The 24,508-nt window shown below is 42.5% G+C and overlaps 1 long non-coding RNA gene across 1 annotated transcript in view; it reads right to left on the bottom strand.

The window, feature by feature from the left end:
- Window positions 1-342: 342 nt before the first annotated feature.
- The window catches only part of LOC309616034, a 94,021-nt gene continuing 69,855 nt past the window's right edge, over window positions 343-24,508 (bottom strand). Inside the window, exon 5 of the long non-coding RNA XR_014237219.1 lies at window positions 343-24,508. This is a non-coding gene — a long non-coding RNA (uncharacterized lncRNA).

Raw genomic sequence — 24,508 nt, 5'->3', positions numbered from 1 at the left:
TTGGCTCAGGCTTTCCCCTGGAACCGCATGCATAGAGTCCCAGCTAACGCGGAACACTGTGGGTGTCTGATCTGAAGGGGGGTTCCTCTGGGACCCTACCTGTTCCGCCAAGTGAATCCCATCTGGGTTTGAGGCCAATTCAACAGCGTTACACCATTTGGGTTATAATACAGGCTTTACTGGGGAAGTGAAAAACTACCAGAGGCCGGGGGCGTTGAGAGAAGAGAAGGGCTCTATCCCTGATTTTCTCATTGTCTCAGAAAGTTGTGCTGGGCCAGGGCACTGATAGACCCTCAGTGTGGGTCTCCACCCCAGTGGCTGGACCCCACCTCTCTGCAGGACTCTTTTTTTACAGCACAGGTGAGAGAGAGTACCCAGGCCAGTGGGGAATACAGAGCTTGCTTGGTAGCAGGTAATCTAGGCTTGGGCAGCCGACTGTAGGTAGAAGTTGTCTGGGAATATTAGCCGTCCAGCCCTTAGAGACCTCCCTCGGGGCCTATAGCACATTATGTACCTTCCTTCTAGAGGGAGAAAGTTACTGGTCCCACTGGATGCAGCCCCTTCTGCTGATGCCAGCTGACTTGGAGTCCAAGCCATCCAGAGAGGGCTCCTAGGATGATATTCAGACAGTTTTGCTCATTCCCCCACCAAGCCAAACAGCCATTCTTTAACAACTAAGCTTAGAAGAGGAAGACAAGAATGACTGTGGGCCCAGTTCATTTTGTCTGTTTAGTTTTATGCCATTTTGTCTATAAATTGATCAGAAAAGGGACAACGAAGGGGAAAAAGTAGTCATGCACCCTAAGTAGACTTGTGATTGCTTGGAACACTAGGTAATAATTTTAGGTCACTGGGTCTGCAAACATTCACTGAGAAACTACCATGTATCTGACTCTGCTCGGTGATGTGGCCACACGGTCCCTGATCTTAAGGGCTCACAGGCTGGTGTACACCATAAGAATATAATCAGTATTCATGACTAATGATAGATGATGCTGAACTCTATGGGTTGCGTCTTGGGGCAAGAGTGGTAGGAAGAGAAGGAGTAATATTGTATTAGGTGCAATTATTTCCTCTTCAGGGTGTAGCTTGGAAACTCTGCCTGTGTTCACGTAATGGGCAAATCTACAAGCTGTTAATAGCCACATGCAGTGGTGTGCTGGGGCTCGCTTGCACCAGCCCAGGAGAGCCAGTTGTTAAATTTTTAGGTATTTTGAGAGCTGGTTGTTAAACACAGCTGTTATACAAAATTAAGTGATACAAACTTACAATTAGATGCATTATACCAAAAACAAAGACAATAATACTTAAAATCCATCACTGCCTAAATATTTTAGTACATTTAGCCTATGCTCTTGGGTTATCTACATCTATGGCCTCTGAATGGTGGAAATGCTACATAATGGGGCACTACTGGGCATTTCTCCCCAAATCTGCATTCAGTGATGACACATCGGTAGCTTGCAATTGGTCCTTGTGCAGTATTTACACCATGGAAATCAGTAGACATGGTAAATTAGAGCTTGATTTATTGCCGAAGCTGGAACGTGTTCAGTTAATGAATATAATTAATACAAGGGTGAGAAATAGTTTAACAGAAAATCACATATCAGATTTAATGACAGCACATTCATTGGGAGAAGAATTAGTGGATTGGGAAGCAACTCCATTTATCAGTCATGGTTTAATTGCAATTAGAGGTTGGCTCCAGATGCAAGGGTTTGGTAAAAATCAATGAAAGCATTCCATGAGAATCAATTGGCTAACAAGTTACAACCAAGGGTATTATTATTTGTAAATTAAATGCTACATATCGTTAAAATCTGTAATAAACATGTATGTACATGTTTTTCTTTTGAAGAGCCAGTTTGCTGTACATGTATTTACTCTGTATTTGCTATAACACCACTGACTATAAACCTAAACTATCAGTGAAAGTGGTAGCAGAGGAGGCCATGCTAATAAAGTTGATTTCCTCTGATTGGATGAAAGGAGATAGTCACAGAAAGACCCACTCCTTGTTCTAATCTCCAGATCATTCCTCTTCAGCCGCTTTCCAGAGCTTCTTCTGCCCACAGCTCAGGGTAAAAGCTTTTCTTTTCATTGTGACAACAAGGTGGGATCAAAGCACTTTCTTTGCAGTGTGAATGATTGTGAAAATGTTTTGAGGCCTTCATTTCTCATACGGATGCTCTTCTAGAAGTCTGCTAGGGCTGCCCTAACAAAGTGCTCCAAAACTGGGTGATTTAAGCAACAGAAATCTATTGTCTCACAGTTCTGGAGGTTAGAAGTCAGCAGTCAAGGTGAGACAATAAACCCTGTTCCATAGTTGTTGGTTTCCGTTCGTGTTCTTCCTTGGATGATGCATGTTTCTTGAAAGTCGGGCTGTGGTCTTTACTTCCGCATTCCCAGCACCTGTAACTTTATTTTTAAAAGGTTCATTTAGTTAGAATTTTCCACTGTTTACCCCCTTCCCTTCCTTCCACCACACCTCTCTCCCTCTCCTCAAAAAATGTCAAAGGACTTCTAGGTCTTACCAATGACACCTTCTTGACGTTTCTCTTCCCTGTGTCTTCCTCTCCTTCCTGTGATTTGCCTTCATGTCTTCTTGTTGGGCCCAAACCATCAGAGTGGGCGCTTAACCCACCACTGCCCTGGGTCTCTCTCCAATCCAATCAGACTGCTGGACTCGTCTTTTAAAAATACTATGATTGTTTTCTCCCTTGTTTAAAACCGTTCAAAACCTACTCATTTCCTTCAAGATACTATCCAGACTCCTTAGAATGGAATATTCTGCTCTCTGTGACCTGGCCCCAGCTTCCCTAAACCCCATCTCCTGAACTTGCTTTTATGTATTTTATGCTGCAGCCCCAGAGCTGGTGAATTGTTCCAAGTTACGGTACTGTATTCTGATGGCTTCAGAGTATACTGTTGGTCTTCCTGGGATGTCCTTCCTTTCCTCCTTCTGGCAAACTCCATTTCATCCAATGAGACCAGGTATGAATTTCCACTTCTGTGAAGTCTCAGATCTACCCAAGCAGAGGTGGTTATGCCCTTCTTTGGAGACCAAATGAATGTAGAACTTTCTTCTGGGACAGCATTTATTGGAACTGCAATAATTTGTTTGTGCGTTTCTCTCATCAACTAGATTGAGTGATCCAGCTCTGTTCACTGGCAAATTAATTGTTTCATATGATGCCCAGGGACTATAGGTCTGGAATAAATGCTGAATGAATATGAGCCTGCCAATTTATTAAAAAATAAGACTGGGAAACTTTATGGTCCAGATGCATCATAAACTCACTAGTTACCACTGAGTGAGAGGTTACCTATCATGTGTTTATTTCTCCCACTTTACAGATGAGCAAACTGAGGCATAGATGAGCTTAAATGCCAAATAATTCATACTGAAGGCTTATGATGTAGTTATTGAATTCATATCCGTTCGACTCCAAGCCTGTGTTCTGAATCACTCCCCCCAACGCTGAAATATCTGAAGGTAAAAACAGTATTGGGAGTAGAAGATTTTTTACGGATAAAAGCTATCACAACATAAGCATTTACTTCATTCATTTATCCCTTAGGGCTTAATCTGTAATATCAACAAAATGTATTCCTTTAAAAAAATACTTGTCTGGAAAAGCCAACATTTAACAAAATCAAAAGGAAAGTAAATGTTCTTCAGAAGCTTTAATCAAAGGCACAAATGGGGCGCCTCTAGGAACTGCGTCTCCCATCCTCAGCAGAGATTGAGGGGTCCCCACGCGGACTGGGTTTGCCCTGCCTCAGTTGACTGGGGCAAAAGGGACTGTCAAGGTTTGGGTTTTCATTTTCTATCATGAGAGGAGTCAAAAGAATTCCTAAGAGTCACAACAAGCCCAATGTCATCAGCTTACGCTCCTGGTCTCCAAACCCCCTTGGGAGGAGGGCAAATCCCCATTACACAGACTAGAAAACTGAGGCTCAGAAAAGTTATGTGAAGCTACGCTCCTGTCCTCCACTATTTTGACATCTTCTTCAACTCTCATCCATATGAAAGCATTTTCTTTCCAGACAGATTCCCAGAATTTGGGAGCCAGATAGAAGAGGAGCTAGTCCCTTTGCTTTAGAAGGGAAACGTGCCCGATTTATTTCTGGTTTGACATTCGATTGCTTGCCGTTTCCTCTGGACTGGCTTTGTTTGCAGCCGGGGCCCGGCACTGAGCGCGCTGGCCTGTGGATGTGCCTTCAGAGTGACCCAGAGGAAGGACATCTTGCTGTTGACATTTCCTGTCTCAGTTTCCTTCCCTGCTTCCTTATGATTAATGGCCAACCCTCTTCCCACCTGCGTTTTTGCCTTCTAGCCAGAGATGCACCAGCCGACAGGAACTGTTTTCCTGCAGTTTTGTAACTAAAAATAATAAAAGTCTTCAATTAATCTCCTGCCTCCCCAGCCAGCTCCGCCATGGTTCTCTGGCTTGTGCTCACGTGTCAAGTGTGTGCAAGTGGCCGGCCAGCTGAAGAATCTCTGGAAGCTGCCGAGGAAGCTGAGGCTGCAGGATCCTGAGTTGGAGATGAGCTCATAGCCCAGGGTCAGCAGACAGGACCCGAGGCCTGTTTTACTTCTTAAAAAAATCTTCTCTTTATTGAAGACTTATTGTGTGCCAAGCACTGCGCTAAGCACATCATATGCATTGTGTCACTTAATCCCCATAGATCAACCCAGTGGTCATGTCATCTGCATTTTAAAGATTCTAACCTGAAGCTCAGAGAGGTTAAGTCACCTGCCCAAAGTACACAGCTACCAGAGGCAGGATTTAAACCTTGGGTTATCTTGGTTCTTTTTTATGAGCCTCTGATTTGGTTTTTAATTTTACAAGTATTATTAAAATTGTAAACACTCACTTAACAATTGTTGTTTGCTTTCAAAATGCACTGAGAGATGTCGGGCCTAGGGAAAAAGAAATGTAAGTAAGATATAATTCCTGCCTCCGAGGAGTCTTCAGTTAAGTGGTACAAGTCTGCTGCCTCTCATTTCTTATACTGAAGAAACAGGAGGGGCTGTTTGAAATGAAGCCGTATTTGCCCCCGTCAATCTCCGCATGCCAAATTTACCTTCTCTTTTTGACCCATCAGCAGATATTATATATGTTTGGGCAGAGAATTTTTTTCTCCAAACATTTAAAAATATATATATATAATTCAGGTCTCAAATCAATGACTGCTTCATTTCTACTGGGTTTTCAAAAAGCAGCCGGGTTCAGTAGACCATTTGTAATCAACAGCATCTTTGTTACACTAAGAACAGAACAATGCCAGGCCACCCCTTCTGCGTGTCAGTAGGTGGCAGTCTGGCTTTGCATGTGCCATGTGGCTGGGATCAAGTGGGATTCAGAAATTCATGTGCTGTGGAAATTCCCATCACCAGCCTTTTCAGATCTTTCTGAACCTAAAAGCAATGACTTCTCCATACCCGAAAACATAAACGTGGTGACAGCCATTTTGAGAAACTCCTAGTTTGTCTTAACTGAGCTTTGGGAAGAATCTCATTAGGACTCAGATCCAGAGCCATTTGATGTGTGGTCCAACCCCACCTAGTCTGTAGATACAGTGCTTGCTGGATACAGTCTCAGATCCACCCGACCTGGACCAGATCCCTGAAACAGGCTTCTGGTTCTTACCTGGATGGCAGCCTTTTTCTATTTCTTGCTCGTATCAGAGAATTCAGATAGCTATGTTCTGCTCCAGTAGTTTTCAATCTCCCTAAGACAGCATCAGTTGTGATTAAATGATCATAGGACTCTGATACAACCACCTTAATGGAGACACAAATAGTATGGTGTTTGTGAGAAAGACGGCTGACGAGTTGACCTGTGAATTATCTATGAAAAATTTGTTTGCTAAGAAAACAACCCCTAAAGATGAAGTTATGGGAATCCTGTTGAATTAAAGGGAACTAAAAATCATATATACAATTATAGACTGCATGAATTGCACCGTTGTTTGAATCAAGTGATATCATAGAACATTCTATTAAGTGAGTCAGGTTCTGCAGGATCTCTTTGGAAAGTCCAAGGTAGTGGTAATCTCAAGTTGCTCTACTTACTAGAAAGAATAAGATAGCGTTTCTTTTGACATTTATACTGTATTCTAGAGTTTTAACTTGCAGTATCCCAATATTTTTAATTAGTAGATTAACTAAAGTAGTTTTACTCCATTTTGAGATCTAACTAATTTGGTTAGTTTGACTCAATGAGTTTTACCCTATTTATGAGTTTCATATAGAAGTGAGGAATTGATATAATTATCCAATGACTTTCCTCATCACAAGACGTTGGGTCCATTTCCTCTTCTTTCCTTTCAGGATGCCACTCGTTGGTGAGTGCCAAATAAGACTCTTTAGGAAGCCTCAGGAGCTCTTTAAACAAGCCACTGGAAGCCACTCTTCATTTTTTGCTTTCAGAGATGAGTGCCTACATCCTAAAATTAAACTTGAACGGGAAGGAGTCTGTCCCATCGACTGGTGTGACAAGAGTTTCCAGAGGGCATCTACCCAGAAGTCCCTCCTCGATGATGCCAGGTGTTTGAAATTCGGCCTTTGGATATGCACCAGACATACTCTCAGTCTTCACAGTTTCATTCATATCATGCAAATATTTCTGTGGACTGTAAATTAAAGTCTTAGGGCAGTTACCACTCACTTTCCAAAGGAGAAAGCCACCCAGGGGCTCCATCAAGAATGTGCCCTGCAGACAGTTTCAGAGAGGAGAAGGGCCAGAAGGGGTGAAGGGAAAGAGAGAGGAAATGATGATCATTCAGGACCTCCCAAGCCCCTCAGTGTTCCTGAGACCTGGCCCTCTCCTGGGACCCTGCCCACCTCTCTACCCCCACCTCCCTTGATGCTCCCCGTGGCCTTTTGGTTTTTCTGAAACACATCATCCTCTTTCCTGCCTTAGGGCATCTACAGTAGCTACTCCTGGAATCTTCTTCCCCAAGACCGTCTCATTACTGGTTGACCTTGTCATGAGTGTCTCAGGTCCAGTTCCACTGCCTCTGAAAGGCCTTCCTTGATCACCAGCCCCAAGCCTTCCCTGTCTACCCCAATCACTCTGTTGTTTCATCCTGGGTTATTTTCTTTCTAGCACTTACACTCTCTGAAATGATTTTGTTTGCTTAGTGGATTACTTGTTTATTTTCTGTCTTCCCTCACTAAACTTGGTTTTATGATGGGGTTTCTGTGTTTTATTATGAGACCTTGTCTAAGGCTGGTTCCCCTCATCCCCATCCTCTTGGAAATTTCCTGGCATTGATTAGGCACTCAGTATGTGTTTATTTATTAAGTGAATAAAGGAAAAAAAAGAATAAAAAGTATACTTTTTTACTTCAAGACATAGGCTTGTCTGTTGGAATCAGTGATGTGAGACTGTCCAGCTGAGCTAGCCCACCGCAATGTCATGTACACCGGCAGAAGACATGAGACATCCTAGGTCTGAGATAAAGGATAGTGTATCATTCACAGTAACAGCAGTGGCCAGAACATCAGCATTTGCTGTAGTTTCCCAAACCTTCCCCAGGGGAACATAAAGAGGGCAAGGTAGCATCTGCACGTGCAGTGGGGTATGTTGCAGGAGAGGACTCCTGAACCTAGGGAACCCAAATCTTTTATAATGGGCTATGAGCCAGCCTGACCATCGTCTGGGGGGACACATTACCTTTATTATACTGGACAGTGAACAAAACTGCCCTTTGCTCCAGAGGGAAACACTATTTCTATATTTGAGCATATTTTCTAAGGCTTTTTGATTGTACGTAGACCTCTTTGAAAAGGCAGCCCAGAAGAAAGGCAGTCAGTACCTCTGCTCAGAAGATGTGCAGAAACGTGGGAGACCCATGGGGAACTGTCTCCTTACAAAGCCCATCTTCCTGGTCAATGTTTCACTAGTCATCCCTTTAACCCATCACCCCCTCCCGTCCTGAGAAAAAGTCAAATAATATTTGTTGAATGGAGCACTTACTTCATCCTATCTCATACACACTCCTTTCTTGAGAGAAACAGCCTATCAATGAGCCAACCCGCTCTTACTGAGAAATGGTTATGTGCTTAGCCCTGTTTCTGGAACTGTGGAGCTTTTATTCTCAAACTGGGGTACCCATCTGTCAGTGGGTTTCTGGTGGAGTACCAAAGGGCAAACGAAGCATGGAATAAAAATAGAATGCATTTCATGGATTATAATTTTTACTAGAAAAAATAAAGGCTCATTAGCTGTCTATTAAAATAAGCACAGATATATTGTACAGTGGAGTACAACACTCTCAAGGGTTTTAAAGATAAAGCAAAGATTTCTTTCGGCAGCACTGCTACCTCTCCCCTGCCCCAGAGCACAGATGACCTCTTCTCTGCCACTTTAGTGGAAAATTTTAAAAGCCATTTTATAGAACAGCATATTGCAAACAATGGACCAGGATCTGTTAATGGATCGTGAAATTTATCAAGTGGGTCTTGACCAACAAGTAATAATAATAATAAATATAATAGAATGGATAATATGAGAGGGTATCATAAATAAATATCCTGATATAAATATTTAAATATTTATATCAGGAGGTATGTGTGCGTGTGTGTAAATGAACTGAATTGCAATGTTAAATGTATTTCTCACTATGGGTTTCAGTTACAAAAGTTTAAAAGCTACAACTGTAGAGGATATTATATAGCATGGAATTTTTTCTTTTTTTTTCCCCATAAACATCTTAAAATCCATTAGGAGATGAGATGTAAGAACAAAATTAGTGCTAAATGAGATGGAGGCTTGGGAAGCGGGCTCTCAAATTTGCAGATGACAAAGTTGAAAAGAATAGCAAACATGATGGACAATAGAATAAAAATTTCAAATCATCTTGAAGGATTAAATTAGAGAGGCATGGATGGAAATGTAAGTAATCAATATGAAGTCCAGATTTTATATGTGAAAAAATAATTCCATCAAATTAGGAGAACTGCTCTTTCCAGATGAAGGTAGATTATGCCTCGTCTATATTCACTGAATATTTAGTCACATGGGCAGATCTCTCTTTGGTTTTGGGAGGGGGATTCATTTGGAGAGAGGCAGTTATAAACCTGGTAGAGGGCATCTGGAAGAAGAAGACCTGTAATGTGAGCTCTTACTTGGACAAGAGAACACTTAGGAAATAACATTTATTGATCATATATTCTATTTCAGGCAGCTTACACAACTGTCTTTATATATTTGGAAGGTATCAGCTGAAAAGAGCGGGGTTGAGACTCTGAATGGCTTCAGACTGCTGCCATAGCTGATAAGAGCTGCCACTCATTGAGTGCTACAGGGCACCAGACATTGTAACAGATGCATTACAGCATCTTTTTCCACAGTGTAACAACCAACCCCATTTATCAAGCCCTGACTATGTGTCAGACACAGTACAAAGCCTTTTACTTGGAATATTTTATTTAATCCTCCCAACTATCTTTTGAGAAAGGTACTGATTTCATTCCCATTTGCAAATGAGGAAAATGAGGAAAGGCCTCATAGAGGGATTCACCTGTGTGGTATTACGCAGTTATTAAGTGCGAGGAGGAGCTCTTTAGCCATTAAAACTGCCTCAAAATGGGGTGGGTTATGGCTCGAAGAAATGAGGTCATTGCCCTTGGAACTAATCAGGTAGGAAGCACCTCCTATCGATCGGGGATCTTTCACTGAAAGTTGAAGTTCTGAGGTAGGAAGGTGACTTCAGGCAGTTGTTCAAAGGGAAGATTTCCTGGAAGAGATGGGATTTCTCCTGGTCCTTGAAGGGAGAGTAAGAAGATGATGGAGAAGAACAGAGGTGGACCTTTGAAGAAGGAAACTTCACAGGAACAAAACAGGTCTGTGCAAGGTGAGTTGTACCTGAGGGCGAATGAGGACAGCTGTCTAGCTAGTTTGCACCTCCACCGACCCCTTCTTTCCCTGGTTTCCTTTTGTGTTGTGGCCTTGACTCCAGCAGTCCGCCTGAACCCTCACTGTCTAACTCTGCTCCGGGCTGCAGTCCTGAGCTTGCTAATGGCAATTCTGCATCTCATCTCTTGGGCAGTTTTCTATTGTCTCCAACTAAACCCTACCCCAGGTAGGGATGCAGAGGTGAAATTTAGGCACCTACTAAAAATTCTAATATTATCTTTTCATCTCCTAGTTTCCGGTCCATCCCACCCCTCCAAGGCCTGGCACTTCTGAAAGATCTTGGCTTCAGCGATTGCACTTCTGATTTGATCAGGTCTCCCAGGTAAGAGCTTGGGTAAGTCCCTTTAGGAATCCCTTCTATGCTGGGGTCCAACTGGAGCCTTCAGGGCTTCGTGGTGACCGCTTGACTTATCTTGCACTGTTCTCTCTCACTTGGTGTGTTAATTTTCTATTGCTGCCTAACAAATTACTGCCAATTTAGAGACTTAAAACACTCCCCCTGTATGAGCTCACAGTTCTGGAGGTCAGAAGTCTGGGTGGGCTTAGCTGGTTCTCAGCTTAGGGTCTCACAAGACCAAAATCAAGACGTTGGCTGGGCTGAGTTTCTATCTGGAGACTCTGGGAAAGAATCTGTTTCCAGGCTCATTCGAGCTGGTGGTAGAATTCAGTTCCTTAGTGTCGTAGGATGGAGGTCCCTGTTTCCTTGCTGGCTGTCAGTAGTAAGCAGCTCTTAGAGGCCACCCACATTCCTTGCTGTTTGACCCTCTCCATCTTCAAAGGGATTCCCTTACTTTTGTGTTTGGAATCTTTCTGACTTCCTCTTCTGCTGTCAGCTGGAGAAAACTCCTGCACCTGTTAAAGGCACCTTTGATTAGATTAGGCCCACCCAAGTAATGTCTCCTTTGATTAACTCAAAGCCAACTGAAAAATCCCTTTAAGTATAACCTTAATCATAATCACAAAGGAGGTACCTCATCATATCACAAATCCCACCCACACTCAATGGGGAAGGGATTGTATTGTGTGGACCAAAAAGTTCGTTCAGGTTTTTCCATAACATTTTACAAAGGTGAAAGTCATGGGGGTCATCCCAGGATTTTACCTAGCACATTTAGCAAGGACACCACTATGCCTTCTCATCTCCCTGCCTGAATATTGGTGAGCCCAGAAGAGTACTGGTACCTAACCTACTTCCCCCTTTATCATTCTCTGTAATATTGTTGCCAAAATCTTGGCTTTCTGTGCACCGATGCCAAACGGAAATAGGGAGACAGAGTTATGGAGGAGAAAGAAAGAGTGGCTTTATTTCTTTGCCAGGCAAAGAGGGAACACAGTAGGCTAGCGCCTCAAGAACTGTGTCCCCCTCCTGGGGAACAGGGAAAGGTTATATAGTCAGGACTCAGGGTCAGAGGTATGTGATAAAGATCAAGGCAGTAACAGTGTTGCATTCTTCTTTCTTCTGCAAAGTTTCAAAAGGGTGGGGTTGCTGACAAGATTAGGGTGTGTGCAGGGTCTCAGGTGGTGCTTAGTAATGGCTTCTATCCCGGCGCATTCAGGCTGTTATAACAAAATCCCACAGACTGGATGGCTTATAAACAACAGGCATTTACGCTCATGGTTGGTTCTGGAGGCTGGAAGTCAGAGATCAAGGTGTCATCATGGTCTGGTGAGGGCCCTCTCCCAGGTCGCAGACTTCACGGTCTGTCCTCACATGGCAGGAGGGACCTGGGAGCACTGTGGGGTCTCTTTTATAAGAGCATTAATCCCATTCATGAGGGCTCCACACTCATGTCCTAATCGCCTTCCAGAGGCCCCACCTACCAGAACCATCACCTTTGGGTTAGGTTTCAACATATGAATTTGGGGTGGGGGGACACAAACACTTAGACCATAGCAGCTTCAGACAGTTGAGGGTTTGGTTCTCTGTCTCTGTGATGGTCTGTGCTTCCAGCTACCACAAACCGATGGCTGGTCTTGAGCTTTTTCTTTTAACTTGAACACACTGGGGGCCTGGGCCTTAAAGGTTGCAGGTAAAAATGACAATAGATACGTGGTCCTTTGAATGGATGGAGGTGGAAGAGTAAGCCCTGTGTCCTCAGAGCAGCACGGGGCTGAACCAGGAGCAGCTCCTGGGCGTTGACTCTCTGTCCCGTGAGCCTGGACTGCCGTGTCAGGAACACGTGCTAAGTCACGGTCACATCCCTGTCACTGAAGGCTTCTGCTGGCCCCCATCTGCCTCAGACTATTTTAGGACTTAGTCCTTCTGTCAGGAATTCCTTCTACTTAAACAATCACTTTTTTTCCCCTTTCTCTCCCTTTTCAAGTCATCTGGTGCCATGCAATGAAGCCCTTACCTGGCAAATTTGAGATAAGTTTATTCACATTTCTGTTATGTGATTCAGTAATAATCTTATATCTAGGGCTTTGGGGTTTTTATTTCTTCCCTTTCCAGGCTAACATGGGCTTGGCAGAAGTGGGGAATGAATAGGCAGTTTTGTATATACAGGTGCTTCTTACGTTTTGATGCCCACAAACTACCTGGGGACACTGTGAAAAATGCAGATTCTGATCTAGTAGGTCTGAGTTGGGACCTGAGTTTTCCTAGTTCTAAAAAGCTCCGAGGTGATGTTGATGTTGCTGGCCCGGAGCCCACATGTTGTGGATTTTAACCTGCCTGAACATTAGAATCACCTGGGGAATGAAAACAAAACAATGCTCAGGCTCCGTCCCAGGTCAGGTACCTCAGAATTTATGGGAGTGGGAACCAGACACGGGTTTTTTGGGTAACATTCTTCAGATGACCTTATTTTGTACCCAGAGTTGACAACCCCTGGATTAGGATTAGTAGCAAAAAGCGTTAAATTCAGTAGCAGATGGTCAAACTTTTATCCCAATGATACTACTTCCTTAGCACATAATTACTCAGAAGGATGCACTTAATTACTCTAGTTACAGCATGTAATAATCACTATATTTGTCCCCACTCATCCAGTATTGTTTTAGCCATTTTACAAAACTATCTGTGATAACTCTCCGTTCCATGTAAGATAGATGCTCAAATGGCATTAGAAACCCTCCATATTTTGGCCATCCAGGGCCACTTCCTACCACACATCAGTTTTGGTCACATCTCATCCCTGGATACACTATGGGCTTTCTAAGGCATCTGCCTTTGCTTAAGGTATTCCCTCTGCTTGGAAATCTCCATCTATTTACTCTCTTATGACTCCTCATACTATTCAGGTGCAGCCACAGCCATCCTTCAAGGCCAACTTCAAATGTCAGCTCTTCTAAGAAACCTTCCTGACTCCCTCTTCAGTCAGTATAAATCTATGTCTCAGGGCACTTTCACTGTCTCTTGTGGAATTTATCCGTCTGCTTTGTGTTAGTTATTTTTGTATATATCTTTTTCCTTCTCCAGTTTGTGAACTCCTGGAGGGCAGAGACCATGTGCTTTCGCTTAGGGGAACTCAATACAGGTTCGCTGAAATTAGAAACATGACCTCTGAGGGCTAGGCTGAGAATAGTATCTGCAAGAGGTAGATTATGGCCAGTGCTTTGCAACCAGAAGCCATTTAAATTATAACCAGACTTGGTGGGTCCAGCATGGAATAACTCAGTTGAAGTGACTTCAAAATGTTCCAGACCGTGCAAGTCAACTCTGGTTCAGAGGCAGACTATGTCCATCTGACACTGAGAACTCGAGGAGCTTGGGTTTGCCTTCACTGTGGAAGGTTCACCTGGTATCTCAATTTGGGAATTCTTCAACTAGGAAGAACTCGGGATGGGGTGGCAGTTCTCAAGGATGCTCTGTGTTGGAGGAAAGGCAAAGGAGCTAATGCATATTGATTCCCAATCCGTTATTAGGCTGAATGTTTCATCCATACGATGGCCCTGTGAGTTGGGTATTATTATTCCTGTTTTCAAGGTAAAGAAAGTGAAGTTCAGTTAGATTAGTTATTTGCCCAAGGCCACACTGCTGATACTCCACACAACCAGGTTTGCACCAAACTCTGATTCCAAAACCAATAGTACTTGTAGAGTAGATAATCTACGCCTGGTTGCCTTCCAATCTCTCACTGAGATTTCCTTTTCGTGAAGATCAAGGATGACCTAGACTGTTTGCTCCTGCACCTTCTTGCTCACCCAGACTGGGTGAGTCTCCTTGGAAGCCCTCTTCACCCTCTGGTTCATTCTAGACCGTCAGCTCAGTGAGGGCAGGTAGAGAGTATCTCACCGTTGTATTTTGCCCTCCAGCTGGAGTCAGAATAGAGGTAAAGTTAAGAGCACAGGCTTTGTTATCTGGCCATTGTTGGAGTTCTTGATTTGCCACTCACTAGCTTGGTGATCTTGGCAAGTTACCTAAACTCCCCGAGCCTGGTTTCTTTGTTATAGGTTGTGGTGAACATGACGTAGAGGAAGATGCTTAGCTTAGTACTTGACACATAAGCGATATTCATTAAATTTGAGATGGACCAAACTTTGCCAATTAGCTGATTGCAGGTGTGACTCTAGACTTAAATCCATAAACATATTTTGTACTTTTCTAGAATTCAACCTAACTTAATGTGGGTCCCATTCTTCTGGGATGAGTAGAAATGCTCAATTTGAGTTCCATTGGGTATACATACTTAGGGACAGGCTTAGGGAGTGCCAAGGCAAGATGGGGACGGGGAACTTCTGGTCCTGTATGGCATCTGTCCACAGAGACACCCTCCTTTCATTGGGTCTTTAGTTGTTGATCCATGTGTAGATATGCTCCCTCTCGAGGGTCTTGCTTCCTTTTTGGGGCTCTATCTAAGAGTACAAGTGTCTTCTGCCTTTGGGTCTCATCAACTCTCTGGTGGGTTTTGCTGCCTCCCAGGCACTGTAATCAGGAGGCAAGGTACAAGACGCTTTCAGCTGCATCTCAATATTCCCTTCCTGTTATTGATGGACTCACTCAACACAGAGATGCTCACACATGCACTTGCCAACTGTCTCTCTCTTTTATGTTCCACAAGTTCTGGAAACCTTTCTAGTCTGGGAAGGAGAAAATGTCTCCTGTTATCTCCAACAAACATTTTGTCCAAGCTTTTCTATCTCTCCAACGACATCTGCCTTTGGACCACAAAAGATAATGGATTCTTTGTTATCCTCTCCTTTTCACCAAGCCACACCTTTCCTCTGAGGCAATGAGCACAAAATGGTTTAATTGGGATGTAGGCGGGAGGGATGAGGGGAAAACACCGGCTAATATTTGAGAAGCATCAGCCCATCACAGCTCCACTTGACTTCTTTCTCCTTAGCGATTCAAGTAAGACCCTGGCCTCCTTCTTCATCTTCTTTAATCTTCAGCCTTTGTTCCTTCTGTGAGTGTTCCGATTCTCTGCACGATTAATGCCTTGGATACAATCGTTCCTGTCAGTTTTGCCTTTTTGATTAGATGGTAAACTCATTAGTAATTTCTCCAGAGCCTATCAGTGTTCTCAGCCAGTGAACATTGCAAAAAATGTGGACTGACTCAGTCACAGAGGTGGAGACATGTATACCGTTGTCTGTCTTAATTTTCTTCTTTCTTTTTTTGGTGGCGGCATGCGGGATACACGATCTTAGCTCCCTGACCAGGGATTGAACCCCAGTGTCCTGCAGTGGAAGGACGGAGTCTTAACCCCACTAGACCACCAGGGAAGTCCCTTTTTCTTTGTTCTTATTAATAAGAAGGCCTCTTATAAATATTCTTGCTATCACATGAAATCCTTGTTATCACGTGAAACTCTTTCTATATAAATAATCTCAAATGATTTGAATGGCATCTGATAAAAATCCATGGAAGAAATTTAGGCCTGTTCAATTATGAACTTTGGGTGACTGCCTACATAAAAATCAGATTAGCTGTTCTGAAATACACCAACTACAAGATCTCTTGTCCTGAGTCATGTGGAGTTCATCCTCTGGGGAGCCCACATGGGACTACACGTCAGCAAGAGTGCAGGAAGGGCAAGTCAGCCAGGACTGAGCCGAAAGCCATTTCCCATGTTGGATGGAGTTTGGGCAAACCTGGACTTCTGGTTTCTGGTCCAGCATGTAAGGAGCTTTTGAACAAGAAAAAAGCTGAACAAACCAAAAATCAACACCTCTTCTTACATCCATCAGAGAAATGAGGTCACAGGGCAAACCACTGTCCCCAAAATTGAAGAGACAAGTGGAGAGAATGACAACTGTACTACAGATCGAGGCCAAGGAGCAGAAAACTCTGCAGGAACCAGTACCTGGGTAGGAAAACCTAAAGTTTTATTGACGAATTTCTGAAGGCTCAGTATGGACAAGTTGAGAGTTAAAAAGTCCAGGAGATCCAGTCTTGGAAGGGGGTGGGGTCCCACATGTTTATGAGTTTATCTCCAGGAGCCCTACAACATTCTCACTGCGAAGACCAGAAGAAAAAATATCCCCTTGTACTTCTGGCAGGGGGAGGGGGAAAGTAGCCAGTTTGAAATAGCCCCAGAAAATTCTTTTTATTAACAAGGCCTATTCTCGAGAGAACCTATTTTAAAAGAGCTTAACCCACTGGGGTTTTACAAAAGACTAACCAAACTGACGTGGGGAAGGGAAATACCTAACTCCAGGCCCCTCTAGCCCTCCTGTCTCACCTAACGGGTGCAGGAAACAAAACAAAATGAAACAAAAGTGAGATGCCCTTGTGCTGGTCACAGCCCAGGGGCACAGGCTCACTAAAAAGACCAAGACTTCATCCAGGACTATAGAACTCATCCCACCCCACATCTCGCCACCACATCAGCAGGGCTCCTGCATCATAACAGGGAATTACAAGGGAAAGAACTGCAAGCCTCAGACATTATTTAAGGAGAGTTTGGGCAAAACTGATCTGGGTACATAGGCTAGAACCAGGAAGGCAGCCAGGTGGTTGGGATGCAAAAGATGAGGTAAATAAGAAGATGAATCCAGGATGGGCCCAGCAGTAACGTGCCAAGTTCTGGGCTAGGAATAGCTAGCATAGTCTCTGCCATGAGGCAGAAAGCCATCAGATAATCACACACATTCATGTAAAATTGTATCTATGACAAGGGATCTGGGGGACAGTTATGTCCTTCTATGAGAACCTATAACTGGAGAATTAGGTTTAATCGTGGAGATATAGAAGGTGTCCCTCAGGAGGAGATGCTTGAGTAAGATCTAAAGTTGAATGACTCTTCACTAAGTGAGGATGCTTTCTAGGAAGTGGGAACAGTATGTGCAAAGACTCTTGGATAGAGGCCACGTGGGGAGTACAGGCAATTGCAAAAGCCAGGAGCCCAGAAATTCTGGGTTTACGGGAGAGACATTTTCTCTAAACTTCCATGCAGGTTTATAAAAATGTAAATCTCACATACAAATGACATCCAGTCTAAAAACAGTATGAGAACAAACCAGATGTTGGTTATGTACGTGGATGGGTGTGTCAGTTGCATAAATCATTATACAATCTAACATAAAACTGAATCTGGGGTCCAGAAACTTGAGGCAAAGGTTTAAAAAAAATAAGGTAGGAGCTTGGCCTGAATGGAAAGAGCCATGGCCAGAAAGCTGGCTGACTTTAAGTCCAGGCTTAGTCACTTACCATGGGCTTTTCCAGCCCATTTGCCTGTCTACAGATCAGTTTCCTTATATCCAAAGTGGGATCAACATTTCCTGATCTTGCCAGCTCTTGGGTGTGGTGAAAAATACCAAGTTAACATGTGGGAATGTCTCTGGGAAGATGGTATAAACATGGGAAAGGCTGTCAGTTCATTCATTCATGGTACCTGTTTCATTAGACACGTCTGCTGAGTGTCACTACGTGGTGCACATCAGAAACACGGTGAACAGTATGACGTGCTCTGTCCTGCACTTGGAGAGCTGGCCTCTCCCATCTTGGCAATGTCACTTAATGTGGCATCAATAGCTCTGTACAATCAAGTGCAGGGACTAACATGGTAAAACTGAGTCTTTCTTCTTTCATGGATTGCAGAGTTCAGTGAGTAAGAAATGTAATAAACTGTGGCAGGGCTCCATGAAATAGGAGTAAAGGAGAAGGGGTGGAGGAAGCAATTAAACTAGTGGGGATGCAGAGGGAGGGTGATGATTAGGAAGCCTTTTCAGAAGAGCTGAGATTTGGGCTTCCCTGGTGGTACAGTGGTTAAGAATTTGCCTGCCAATGCAGGGGACACGGGTTCGAGCCCTGGTCCAGGAAGATCCCACATGGCGCGGAGCAACTAAGCCCGTGCACCACAACTACTGAGCCTGCGCTCTAGAGCCGGCATGCCATAACTACCGAAGCCTGTGCGCCTAGAGCCCGTGCTCCACAACAAGAGAAGCCACCGCAATGAGAAGCCCGCGCACCGCAAAGAAGAGTAGCCCCCGCTCGCCGCAACTAGAGAAAGCCCGTGCACAGCAACGAAGACCCAACATAGCCAAAAATAAATAAATAAATAAATTTATTTAAAAAAAGAAAGAAGAGCTGAGTTTTCAAAGGAGGGGACAGGGAGTGATTATAAAATGATGTAATTTATAAGTTTTTATTTGTATAAGATATTTTAGGTACAGGCACTTTTGCAATAACTCCATATATATGTTGCTGAAAACCTTGCCTTACAAATCGTGGATTGAAAATAACAGGGGAAGTTGGTCTGTGAACTTAGTTCCTGCTTCTCCATTCTTTGTCCACTGAATAAAGACTGTGCTGCGTTGAAAACAAAACAAAATCAAAATAGAATTCATGGGGAAAATGGGATTGGACTGATCCCTCAAAATCCACAGCATTTTGTAACCAGAGATGGATAAAAGTGATTATAATCCAACAAAACACTGGTCTGGTGAAACCTGTATGTTGGTCTATGGACTCAATATTGATTCTTTGCAGTTTAAAATCCTGGGATTCATGCACAGTGCGTTTCTAATAGTAACTAGTTTCATCAACATTAAACATGTAATCCAGGGTAAAGTTTTCTTCAGCGATTGTTTTTTTTTAGGGAGAAATGTCTTTGCAGCGTCTCTATCTGTAATTGTAGCTTCCCCAAATAGGCTTAAAATAAATGTTGTGGTTTATGAGGTCATTAAACCAGCCACTGATTGCACTAAAGTCACTTCTATGGGATTTTAAGACTTTGTCTTAAGATCTTTGTGTATTTCTAAAACTTTTTCCTTAGTGCTGAGAAAGGTCGTTCTCTTTTCAGTGAGGGGAAATAATGTACTCAGAAAAATGACAGAAGAAGCAACCCAACTTCTGGATTATACAAATAGCATTCTCCTATTTTTCAATCAGATATGAGCTAATTTGCGTTAAAGAAATAAGCCTTTGGGCTCCCCTGGTGGCGCAGTGGTTAAGAATCTGCCTGCCAATGCAGGGGACAGGGGTTCGAGCCCTGGTCCGGGAAGATCCCACATGCTGCGGAGCAACTAAGCCCATGTGCCACAACTACTGAGCCTGCACTCTAGAACCCATGAGCCACAACTACTGAAGCCTGTGCACCTAGAGCCTGTGCTCTGCCACAAGACAAGCCACCACAATGAGAAGCCCATGCACCGCAACGAAGAGTAGACCCCGCTTACTGCAACTAGAGAAAGCCCGCACGCAGCAACGAAGACCCAACACAGCCAAAAATAAAATAAATAAAAATAAATAAATTTATAAAAAAAAGAAAAGAAAAGAAATAGGCCATCTAGCAGAATAGATTGTAAGTCATTTTATAAAACAAAGGCATTTAAAACTTGTTCATCAAAAAAAGGGATGTTGTCTTCGTAGTAGGAAACTGGGGAGACAGTATGCTTTATGGCAAACAATGCTCAAAACTCTAATTAATTAATTAATTATTTTGGCTGCATCAGGTGGAAGCCTGATCCAATAGGATTAGTGTTCTTTTAGAAGAGACACAGAGAGCTTTCTCTTTCTCCTCCATGTAAGACACAGAAAGAAGGTGGCTGTGTGCAAGTCAGGAAGAGAGTCCTCACCAGAAACTGACCAGAATGACACCCTGATCTTGGGCTTCCAGCCTCCAGAAACTGTGAGAAAATAAATTTCGACTGTTTAAGCCATGTAGTCTATGATATTTTGTTATGGCCATCTGAGCTGACTAATACAGAACCCTTAATACAGCCTTTTAAATACCCTCAGGATAGCAAATTTTTGTCATAAGAAGGCACAATTGACTTTTAGAATCAGCCAAATGTTGTCTGAAGTCAAGGCTATTGAATAAAAATGGATGAGTGAACAGAATAAGAACATTTTCTAAAATAAGACAAAAAATGAAATGTGGTTATAAGGTAAAAACATTGCTTTTGATTTGTGCCCATGGAATGGATTTGGGGGTAATTACAAAAGTGAGCAAAGGCAGCATCATTGCAATAATTGTGCAATTCCCAGAAAGTTATTTTGAAGGGCAACAACCATTTACAAAATTATTTTTCCTCAATTGTAAAAGAACAAAGACATATTAATATTTAATGTAGAAAATTCCAAAATTTTAGAAAATCATAAATAAATAGAAAAATAGAAATTTGATGTTATGCCATCCCTAGAGATATCCACTGTGAAACTTTTGTAGACTTTATTCCAGAACCTCCAGCCCCCAAATATCTGCACATGCATGTGTGTAAGCTCACATATGTGGGATCACATTGAACATGTTGTTATATGTCCTGTCTTATTTCCACTTAACATTATGCTATGAGCATTTCACAAGTAATTCAATAATCTTGAAAAACATGATTAAAAGTGTTTGTATAATATTCTATCATATAAATGTTCCAGTCATTTTTAAAAACTATCTATTATAAGGCATTAAAAACTTTTCATTTTATTTTAGGGTTAAATCTAACAAATGACAAGATCTAAAACTATAAGTTGTTCCATAAATTTGTCCAAGTAGATTTAAAACTTAAATGGGTTCTTGAATTTCACTTCAGTTGCTGAAAGCTAAGTGTGCGATTTCCTCTCTGTGGGCAAAAATTTTAAAGAAATGAGAATATAGAAGAGACTGAGTCAAGGGGTTTAAAATAATCACCAGATAAGCCTTATTTTAGGTGGAATTATATCAGCACAGTGAACACTTAATCCTATAATTGGCCCAAGTATTCCCAATGTACCATAAATTTAATCAGAGTGGTCTAATGTCTCAGATCAATGTTTCTTTTTGTAGTAAACCACATAATGCAAAATCCATAGCTCTATAAAACCTAATTATGAAACTTTTCTCTCTTTTAATCAGTTAATCATAAAGCTCTCATATTTATACTTCAGCAAAAGACAAATGATACACACCCTAGAATTTTCCATCACAGCAGAGTCTTAGTTATTATTGAAGGAGCAACCACAGAACGTAGGTCAGAGTTCACATGTGCCGGCTGTAATAAACTGAACGAAAACCAACTAACCCAAGTACCATTTTGTTGTACACGTCACTGCTCTGTATTAATAAAACTCTTCAAAGTTTTACAGGGAGACCTCATTTTATTGCTCTTTGCTTTATTGTGCTTTGCAGATATTGTGTTTTTGTTGTTGTTGTTGTTTTTTTAATACAAATTGAAGGTTTGTGCCAACACTGTGTTCAAGCCAGTGTATCGGCACCATTTTCCCAACAGCATTTGCTCACTTTGTGTCTGTCACATTTTGGTAATTCTTACAATATTTCAAACATTTTCATTACTATTATATTTTCATGGTGATCTGTGATTAGTGATGTCTGATGTTACTATTGTTATTGTTTGGGGCCTCACCAACCTCGTCCATATAAGATGGTGAACTTGATCGATAAATGTTGTGTGTGTTCTGACTGCTCCACTGACCGATCGTTCCCCATCTCTCTCCCTCTCCTTGGGCCTCCCTATTCCCTGAGACATAACAATATTGAAATTAGGCCAATTACTAGCCCTACAATGGCCTCTAAAGTGTTCAAGTGAAAGGAAGAGTTGCACATCTCTCACTTTAAATCAAAAGCTAGAAATGCTTAAGCTTAGTGAGGAAGGCATGACAAAAGCCGAGATAGGCCAAAAGCTAGGCCTCTTGCATCAAACAATTAGCCAAGTTGTGAATGCAAAGGAAAAGTTCGTGAAGGATATTAAAAGTGCTACTCCAGTGAACACATAATGATAAGAAAGCAAAACAGCCTATTGCTGTGATATGAAGAAAGTTTTAGTGATCTGGATAGAAGATCAAACCAGCTACAACATTTCCTTGGTCCATGGCCTAATCCAGGGCAAGGCCCTAATTCTTTTTAATTCTATGAAGGCTGAGGGAGGTAAGGAAGCTGCAGAAGAAGAGTTTGAAGCTAGCAGAGGTTCATGAAGTTTAAGGAAAGAAGCTGTCTTCATAACATAGAAGTGCAAAGTGAGGCAGCAAGTGCTGATGTAGAAGCTGCAGCAAATTATCCAGAAGATCTAGCTAAGAGAACTACTGAAGGTGGCTACACTGAACAGATTTTCGATGTAGACAAAATAGCCTTCTATTGGAAGAAAATGCCATCTATGACTTTCATAGCTAGAGAGGAGAAGTCAGTGCTTGGCTTCAAAGCTTCTAAAGATAGGCTGATTCTCTTGTTAGGGGCTAATGCAGCTGGTGACTAAGTTGAAGCCAATGCTCATTTATTATGCTGAAAATTCTAGGACCCTTAAGAATTATGCTAAATATACTCTGCCTGTGCTCTGTAAATGGAACAACAAAGCCTGGACGACAGCACATCTGCTTACGACACAGTTTACTGAATATTTTAAGTCCACTCTTTTTTTGTGTGTGTGTGCTTTATTTATTGTTTAATTGATTTACTTCATAAACCTACTTAAGCAAAAATTGTCAAACATTTAAACACTATTTATATAACCAAGTCAAAATCTACACATTTTACAAATCAAATTATTTAAACATTGATTGCAAACTTAAATCTTCCTATACATTTCAATCAAATCATCAGTATTCCTTGTGAAATAGATCAGATGTGGGTTTTGTTGGCTGCATCTGGCCCCTACTGAGGGATTGATACCACATGCTCTGAAGAACAGGAACCAGAGATACAGGAAAGACCACCCTATCGTCTCTCAGTTTCGCCCTTTCTCACTCTCAGCTCAAGGGCTCATTCATTCTCCCCAGTATTGTTTTAATAATCTCCTAATTCGCTTCCTGACTCTAGTTTGACCATAGCTACCAGATATATCTTTCAAAATCTTTAAATGTTTAGTTCTTAACATCCTACAGGATTAAAATCCAAATCTCTTAGCATAACATTCAGATTACTTGAGATCTGGCCCCTCTTTCTCTGGCCTTTTCTCTGGCCCCGTGTCCACCAGACTCCAGGCTCCAGCAGTATCAAAATGACGATAGTTACCTGAACACATCTTGTTGTTTAAGGTTCTACAAGTATGACTTTGGGCAAGGTCCTTAGCTTCTGGTGTTTTGGGACTAGGATAGAATCTGCCTTATGGTATTGTTGTGATGATTAAATGAGATAATATGCGGAAAAGACTTGGAGCAGAGCCTGGCACATAGGAAAATGCTCAACAAATTCTATTATTGTTACTCCCTTGTTCTGGGCTCTTTTAGCTTCTTCTTTGATCTGTCTGACTCCTACTTACCCTTTAAAAGGCAGATCAAGTGTCTCTTCCCCTGTTCAGTGTTTATCACTATTTCTGTTGTCCCCTCCTATCCTTACTACCTACCACTCACTGCATCAGTTACATCCCTGGCTGTTATTTGCTTACATGGTTTGTCTCTGTCATGAGACTCTAAGCTCGTTGAGGGCAAGAACCATGTCTTAGTCATCTTGGTAGCCCTCAATTAGCACAGACCTTGGCACACAGTAGACCCTCACTTGATTTTTATTGAATGGATTAGGATTAGGGTTCCATGGCAGCTTAATGCCTTCCCAACATGACACCTGTGTGCAAGGGTGGGTGCTGGATTTCAGGCACACAGCCATGTGAGGTGGTCTCTGAGTGTCTGGCCACAGAAAGACTTTGTAAATGCCTGCAGTAGAATCCCCCATCCTCAGAAAGTGCCTCTCAGCAAATTTCTATGCTGAGAAATTCATTATGCTGGATTCAGCATAAGAGCCACACGGCAGAGTGCAAGGGAAAGCAGATTCTGAGTTTGTACCTTTCACCTGACAGATGCCTGATTTACTGTCTCCAGCACATTCAAGTTGATCTTGCACCAGTAAGAATATTTTCACTGAGCTTTTTTTTATTTTTTAATAAATTTATTTATTATTTTTGGCTGCATCGGGTCTTTGTTGCCGTGTGCAGGCTTTCTCTATTTGCAGTGAGTGGGGGTTACTCTTCATTGCGGTGCACGGGCTTCTCATTGCAGTGGCTTCTCTTGTTGTGGAGCACGGGCTCTAGGCACGTGGGCTTCAGTAGTTGTGGCTCATGGGCTTCAGTAGTTGTGGCTCACGGGTTCTAGAGCGCAGGCTCAGTAGTTGTGGGGCATGCGCTTAGCTGCTCCACGGCATGTGGGATCTTCCCAGACCAGGGCTCGAACCCGTGTCCCCTGCATTGGCAGGCGGATTCTTAACCACTGCACCACCAGGGAAGCCCTTCACTGAGCTTTGAAGTGAAGCTGTAAGGCAGAC

Source organism: Balaenoptera borealis (genome assembly GCF_965194805.1).
Source record: "Balaenoptera borealis genome assembly, chromosome: 18".
Classification (NCBI taxonomy): Eukaryota; Metazoa; Chordata; class Mammalia; order Artiodactyla; family Balaenopteridae; genus Balaenoptera; species Balaenoptera borealis.
The sequence above is the reverse complement of the archived record's forward strand: the minus strand, read 5'-3'. Positions and strand labels throughout refer to the sequence as shown.